Below are 7,702 nucleotides of genomic sequence, written 5' to 3'. Positions count from 1 at the left end.
CTGAAAACACCAAAAGTGACATGATGCTGTTGTCTGGCCAACTAGTGATGAAAACCAGAGGAAACTGCCTTGCTACTAAAGAATTCAACAAACCACATGTTTCTGGGTAGGAAATCTCAAAATGCTTTTTGTGGCCTGAAAACACTAAAAGTGACATGATGCTGTTTTCTGACCAACTAGTGATGGAAACCAGAGGAAACTGCCTTGCTACTATAGAATTCACCAAACCACATGTTTCTGGGTGGGAAATCCCAAAATGCTTTTCGGGGCCTGAAAACACTAAAAGTGACATGATGCTGTTTTCTGACCAACTAGTGATGGAAACCAGAGAAAACTGCCTTGCTACTATAGAATTCACCAACACACATGTTTCTGGCTTGGAAATCTCACAATGCTTTTCGGGGCCTGAAAACACTAAAAGTGACATGATGCTGTTTTCTGACCAACTAGTGATGAAAACCAGAGGAAACTGCCTTGCTACTATAGAATTCACCAAACCACATGTTTCTGGCTAGGAAATCTCAAAATGCTTTTCGGGGCCTGAAAACACTAAAAGTGACATGATGCTGTTTTCTGACCAACTAGTGATGGAAACCACAGGAAACTGCCTTGCTACTAAAGAATTCACCAAACCACATGTTTCTGGCTTGGAAACTTGTTTGTGAGTGCTTCTGGTCAAAAGTAACAGCCTAAGTGACAACATGCTCTCAAAATGCTTTTCGGAGCCTGAAAACAATAAAAGTGACATGATGCTGTTTTCTGACCAACTAGTGATGGAAACCAGAGGAAACTGCCTTGCTACTATAGGATTCACCAAACCACATGTTTCTGGCTTGGAAACTTATTTGTGAGTGCTTCTGGTCAAAAGTAACAGACTAAGTGACAACATGCTCTCAAAATGCTTTTCAGGGCCTGAAAACACTAAAAGTGACATGATGTTGTTTTCCGACCAACTAGTGATGGAAACCAGAGGAAACTGCCTTGCTTCTATAGTATTCACCAAACCACATGTTTCTGGCTAGGAAATCTCAAAATGCTTTTCGGGGCCTGAAAACACTACAAGTGACATGATGCTGTTTTCTGACCAACTAGTGATGGAAACCAGAGGAAACTGCCTTGCTACTAAAGAATTCACCAAACCACATGTTTCTGGCTTGGAAACTTGTTTGTGAGTGCTTCTGGTCAAAAGTAACAGCCTAAGAGACAACATGCTCTCAAAATGCTTTTCGGAGCCTGAAAACAATAAAAGTGACATGATGTTGTTTTCCGACCAAGTAGTGATGGAAACCAGAGGAAACTGCCTTGCTACTAAAGAATTCACCAAACCACATGTTTCTGGCTAGGAAATCTCAAAATGCTTTTCGGGGCCTGAAAACACTAAAAGTGACATGATGCTGTTTTCTGACCAACTAGTGATGGAAACCAGAGGAAACTGTCTTACTACTATAGAATTCACCAAACCACATGTTTCTGACTGGGAAATCCCAAAATGCTTTTCGGGGCCTGAAAACACTAAAAGTGACATGATGCTGTTTTCTGACCAACTAGTGATGGAAACCAGAGGACACTGCCTTGCTACTATAGAATTCTCCAAACCACATGTTTCTGGCTAGGAAATCTCAAAATGCTTTTCGGGGCCTGAAAAGACTAAAAGTGACATGATGCTGTTTTCTGAACAACTAGTGATGGAAACCACAGGAAACTGCCTTGCTACTAAAGAATTCACCAAACCACATGTTTCTGGCTTGGAAACTTATCTGTTACTTACTGGTGAAAAGTAACAGCCTAAGTGACAACATGCTCTCAAAATGCTTTTCGGAGCCTGAAAACACTGAAAGTGACATGATGCTGTTTTCCGACCAACTAGTGATGGAAACCACAGGAAACTAACTTGCTACTAAAGAATTCACCAATCCACATGTTTCTGGCTTGGAAATCTCAAAATGCTTTTTGGGGCCTGAAAACACTAAAAGTGACATGATGCTGTTTTCTGACCAACTAGTGATGGAAACCAGAGGAAACTGCCTTGCTACTATAGGATTCACCAAACCACATGTTTCTGGCTTGGAAACTTAGTTGTGAGTGCTTCTGGTCAAAAGTAACAGACTAAGTGACAACATGCTCTCAAAATGCTTTTCGGAGCCTGAAAAGACTAAAAGTGACATGATGCTGTTTTCTGACCAACTAGTGATGGAAATGAGAGGAAACTGCCTTGCTACTATAGAATTTATCAAACCACATGTTTCTGGCTTGGAAATCTCAAAATGATTTTCGGGGCCTGAAAACACTACAAGTGACATGATGCTGTTTTCTGAACAACTAGTGATGGAAACCACAGGAAACTGCCTTGCTACTAAAGAATTCACCAAACCACATGTTTCTGGCTTGGAAACTTGTTTGTGAGTGCTTCTGGTGAAAAGTAACAGCCTAAGTGACAACATGCTCTCAAAATGCTTTTCGGGGCCTGAAAAGACTAAAAGTGACATGATGCTGTTTTCTGACCAACTAGTGATGGAAACCACAGGAAACTCCCTTGCTACTAAAGAATTCACCAAACCACATTTTTCTGGCTTGGAAACTTGTTTGTGAGTGCTTCTTGTGAAAAGTAACAGCCTAAGTGACAACATGATCTCAAAATGCTTTTCGGTGCCTGAAAACACTAAAAGTGACATGATGCTGTTTTCTGATCAACTAGTGATAAAAACCAGAGGAAACTGTCTTTCTACTATAGAATTCACCAAACCACATGTTTCTGGCTTGGAAACTTGTTTGTGAGTGCTTCTGGTCAAAAGTAACAACCTAAGTGACAACATGCTCTCAAAATGCTTTTCGGAGCCTGAAAAGACTAAAAGTGACATGATGCTGTTTTCTGACCAACTAGTGATGGAAACCACAGGAAACTGCCTTGCTACTAAAGAATTCACCAAACCACATGTTTCTGGCTTGGAAACTTGTTTCTGAGTGCTTCTGGTGAAAAGTAACAGCCTAAGTGACAACATGCTCTCAAAATGCTTTTCGGGGCCTGAAAACACCAAAAGTGACATGATGCTGTTGTCTGGCCAACTAGTGATGAAAACCAGAGGAAACTGCCTTGCTACTAAAGAATTCAACAAACCACATGTTTCTGGGTAGGAAATCTCAAAATGCTTTTTGTGGCCTGAAAACACTAAAAGTGACATGATGCTGTTTTCTGACCAACTAGTGATGGAAACCACAGGAAACTGCCTTGCTACTATAGAATTCACCAAACCACATGTTTCTGGGTGGGAAATCCCAAAATGCTTTTCGGGGCCTGAAAACACTAAAAGTGACATGATGCTGTTTTCTGACCAACTAGTGATGGAAACCAGAGAAAACTGCCTTGCTACTATAGAATTCACCAACCCACATGTTTCTGGCTTGGAAATCTCACAATGCTTTTCGGGGCCTGAAAACACTAAAAGTGACATGATGCTGTTTTCTGACCAACTAGTGATGAAAACCAGAGGAAACTGCCTTGCTACTATAGAATTCACCAAACCACATGTTTCTGGCTAGGAAATCTCAAAATGCTTTTCGGGGCCTGAAAACACTAAAAGTGACATGATGCTGTTTTCTGACCAACTAGTGATGGAAACCACAGGAAACTGCCTTGCTACTAAAGAATTCACCAAACCACATGTTTCTGGCTTGGAAACTTGTTTGTGAGTGCTTCTGGTCAAAAGTAACAGCCTAAGTGACAACATGCTCTCAAAATGCTTTTCGGAGCCTGAAAACAATAAAAGTGACATGATGCTGTTTTCCGACCAACTAGTGATGGAAACCAGAGGAAACTGCCTTGCTACTATAGGATTCACCAAACCACATGTTTCTGGCTTGGAAACTTATTTGTGAGTGCTTCTGGTCAAAAGTAACAGACTAAGTGACAACATGCTCTCAAAATGCTTTTCAGGGCCTGAAAACACTAAAAGTGACATGATGTTGTTTTCCGACCAACTAGTGATGGAAACCAGAGGAAACTGCCTTGCTTCTATAGTATTCACCAAACCACATGTTTCTGGCTAGGAAATCTCAAAATGCTTTTCGGGGCCTGAAAACACTACAAGTGACATGATGCTGTTTTCTGACCAACTAGTGATGGAAACCACAGGAAACTGCCTTGCTACTAAAGAATTCACCAAACCACATGTTTCTGGCTTGGAAACTTGTTTGTGAGTGCTTCTGGTCAAAAGTAACAGCCTAAGAGACAACATGCTCTCAAAATGCTTTTCGGAGCCTGAAAACAATAAAAGTGACATGATGTTGTTTTCCGACCAAGTAGTGATGGAAACCAGAGGAAACTGCCTTGCTACTAAAGAATTCACCAAACCACATGTTTCTGGCTAGGAAATCTCAAAATGCTTTTCGGGGCCTGAAAACACTAAAAGTGACATGATGCTGTTTTCTGACCAACTAGTGATGGAAACCAGAGGAAACTGTCTTACTACTATAGAATTCACCAAACCACATGTTTCTGACTGGGAAATCCCAAAATGCTTTTCGGGGCCTGAAAACACTAAAAGTGACATGATGCTGTTTTCTGACCAACTAGTGATGGAAACCAGAGGACACTGCCTTGCTACTATAGAATTCTCCAAACCACATGTTTCTGGCTAGGAAATCTCAAAATGCTTTTCGGGGCCTGAAAAGACTAAAAGTGACATGATGCTGTTTTCTGAACAACTAGTGATGGAAACCACAGGAAACTGCCTTGCTACTAAAGAATTCACCAAACCACATGTTTCTGGCTTGGAAACTTATCTGTTACTTACTGGTGAAAAGTAACAGCCTAAGTGACAACATGCTCTCAAAATGCTTTTCGGAGCCTGAAAACACTGAAAGTGACATGATGCTGTTTTCCGACCAACTAGTGATGGAAACCACAGGAAACTAACTTGCTACTAAAGAATTCACCAATCCACATGTTTCTGGCTTGGAAATCTCAAAATGCTTTTTGGGGCCTGAAAACACTAAAAGTGACATGATGCTGTTTTCTGACCAACTAGTGATGGAAACCAGAGGAAACTGCCTTGCTACTATAGGATTCACCAAACCACATGTTTCTGGCTTGGAAACTTAGTTGTTAGTGCTTCTGGTCAAAAGTAACAGACTAAGTGACAACATGCTCTCAAAATGCTTTTCGGAGCCTGAAAAGACTAAAAGTGACATGATGCTGTTTTCTGACCAACTAGTGATGGAAATAAGAGGAAACTGCCTTGCAACTATAGAATTTATCAAACCACATGTTTCTGGCTTGGAAATCTCAAAATGATTTTCGGGGCCTGAAAACACTACAAGTGACATGATGCTGTTTTCTGAACAACTAGTGATGGAAACCAGAGGAAACTGCCTTGCTACTAAAGAATTCACCAAACCACATGTTTCTGGCTTGGAAACTTGTTTCTGAGTGCTTCTGGTGAAAAGTAACAGCCTAAGTGACAACATGCTCTCAAAATGCTTTTCGGGGCCTGAAAAGACTAAAAGTGACATGATGCTGTTTTCTGACCAACTAGTGATGGAAACCACAGGAAACTCCCTTGCTACTAAAGAATTCACCAAACCACATGTTTCTGGCTTGGAAACTTGTTTGTGAGTGCTTCTTGTGAAAAGTAACAGCCTAAGTGACAACATGATCTCAAAATGCTTTTCGGTGCCTGAAAACACTAAAAGTGACATGATGCTGTTTTCTGATCAACTAGTGATAAAAACCAGAGGAAACTGTCTTTCTACTATAGAATTCACCAAACCACATGTTTCTGGCTTGGAAACTTGTTTGTGAGTGCTTCTGGTCAAAAGTAACAACCTAAGTGACAACATGCTCTCAAAATGCTTTTCGGAGCCTGAAAAGACTAAAAGTGACATGATGCTGTTTTCTGACCAACTAGTGATGGAAACCACAGGAAACTGCCTTGCTACTAAAGAATTCACCAAACCACATGTTTCTGGCTTGGAAACTTGTTTCTGAGTGCTTCTGGTGAAAAGTAACAGCCTAAGTGACAACATGCTCTCAAAATGCTTTTCGGGGCCTGAAAAGACTAAAAGTGACATGATGCTGTTTTCTGACCAACTAGTGATGGAAACCACAGGAAACTCCCTTGCTACTAAAGAATTCACCAAACCACATGTTTCTGGCTTGGAAACTTGTTTGTGAGTGCTTCTTGTGAAAAGTAACAGCCTAAGTGACAAATGATCTCAAAATGCTTTTCGGTGCCTGAAAACACTAAAAGTGACATGATGCTGTTTTCTGATCAACTAGTGATAAAAACCAGAGGAAACTGTCTTTCTACTATAGAATTCACCAAACCACATGTTTCTGGCTTGGAAACTTGTTTGTGAGTGCTTCTGGTGAAAAGTAACAACCTAAGTGACAACATGATCTCAAAATGCTTTTCGGGGCCTGAAAACACTAAAAGTGACATGATGCTGTTTTCTGACCAACTAGTGATGGAAACCAGAGGAAACTGCCTTGCTACTATAGAATTCACCAAACCACATGTTTCTGGCTAGGAAATCTCAAAATGCTTTTCGGGGCCTGAAAACACTAAAAGTGACATGATGCTGTTTTCTGACCAACTAGTGATGGAAACCAGAGGACACTGCCTTGCTACTATAGAATTCACCAAACCACATGTTTCTGGCTGGGAAATCTCAAAATGCTTTTCGGGGCCTGAAAACACTAAAAGTGACATGTTGCTGTTTTCTGACCAACTAGTGATGGAAACCACAGGAAACTGCCTTGCTACTAAAGAATTCACCAAACCACATGTTTCTGGTTTGGAAACTTGTCTGTGAGAGCTTCTGGTCAAAAGTAACAGCCTAAGTGACAACATGCTCTCAAAATGCTTTTCGGAGCCTGACAACACTAAAAGTGACATGATGCTGTTTTCCGACCAACTAGTGATGGAAACCACAGGAAACTGCCTTGCTACTATAGAATTCACCAAACCACATGTTTCTGGCTTGGAAACTTGTTTGTGAGTGCTTCTGGTCAAAAGTAACAACCTAAGTGACAACATGCTCTCAAAATGCTTTTCGGGGCCTGAAAACACCAAAAGTGACATGATGCTGTTGTCTGGCCAACTAGTGATGAAAACCAGAGGAAACTGCCTTGCTACTAAAGAATTCAACAAACCACAGGTTTCTGGGTAGGAAATCTCAAAATGCTTTTTGTGGCCTGAAAACACTAAAAGTGACATGATGCTGTTTTCTGACCAACTAGTGATGGAAACCACAGGAAACTGCCTTGCTACTATAGAATTCACCAAACAACATGCTTCTGGCTAGGAAATCTCAAAATGCTTTTTGTGGCCAGAAAACACTACAAGTGACATGATGCTGTTTTCTGACCAACTAGTGATGGAAACCAGAGGAAACTTCCTTGCTACTATAGAATTCACCATCCCACATGTTTCTGGCTTGGAAATCTCACAATGCTTTTCGGGGCCTGAAAACACTAAAAGTGACATGATGCTGTTTTCTGACCAACTAGTGATGGAAACCAGAGAAAACTGCCTTGCTACTATAGAATTCACCAACCCACATGTTTCTGGCTTGGAAATCTCACAATGCTTTTCGGGGCCTGAAAACACTAAAAGTGACATGATGCTGTTTTCTGACCAACTAGTGATGGAAATGAGAGGAAACTGCCTTGCTACTGTAGAATTTATCAAACCACGTGTTTCTG

This window comes from Epinephelus lanceolatus, chromosome 6 (genome assembly GCF_041903045.1).
Source record: "Epinephelus lanceolatus isolate andai-2023 chromosome 6, ASM4190304v1, whole genome shotgun sequence".
NCBI lineage: Eukaryota > Metazoa > Chordata > Actinopteri > Perciformes > Serranidae > Epinephelus > Epinephelus lanceolatus.
Note: the sequence above shows the minus strand (reverse complement) of the source record.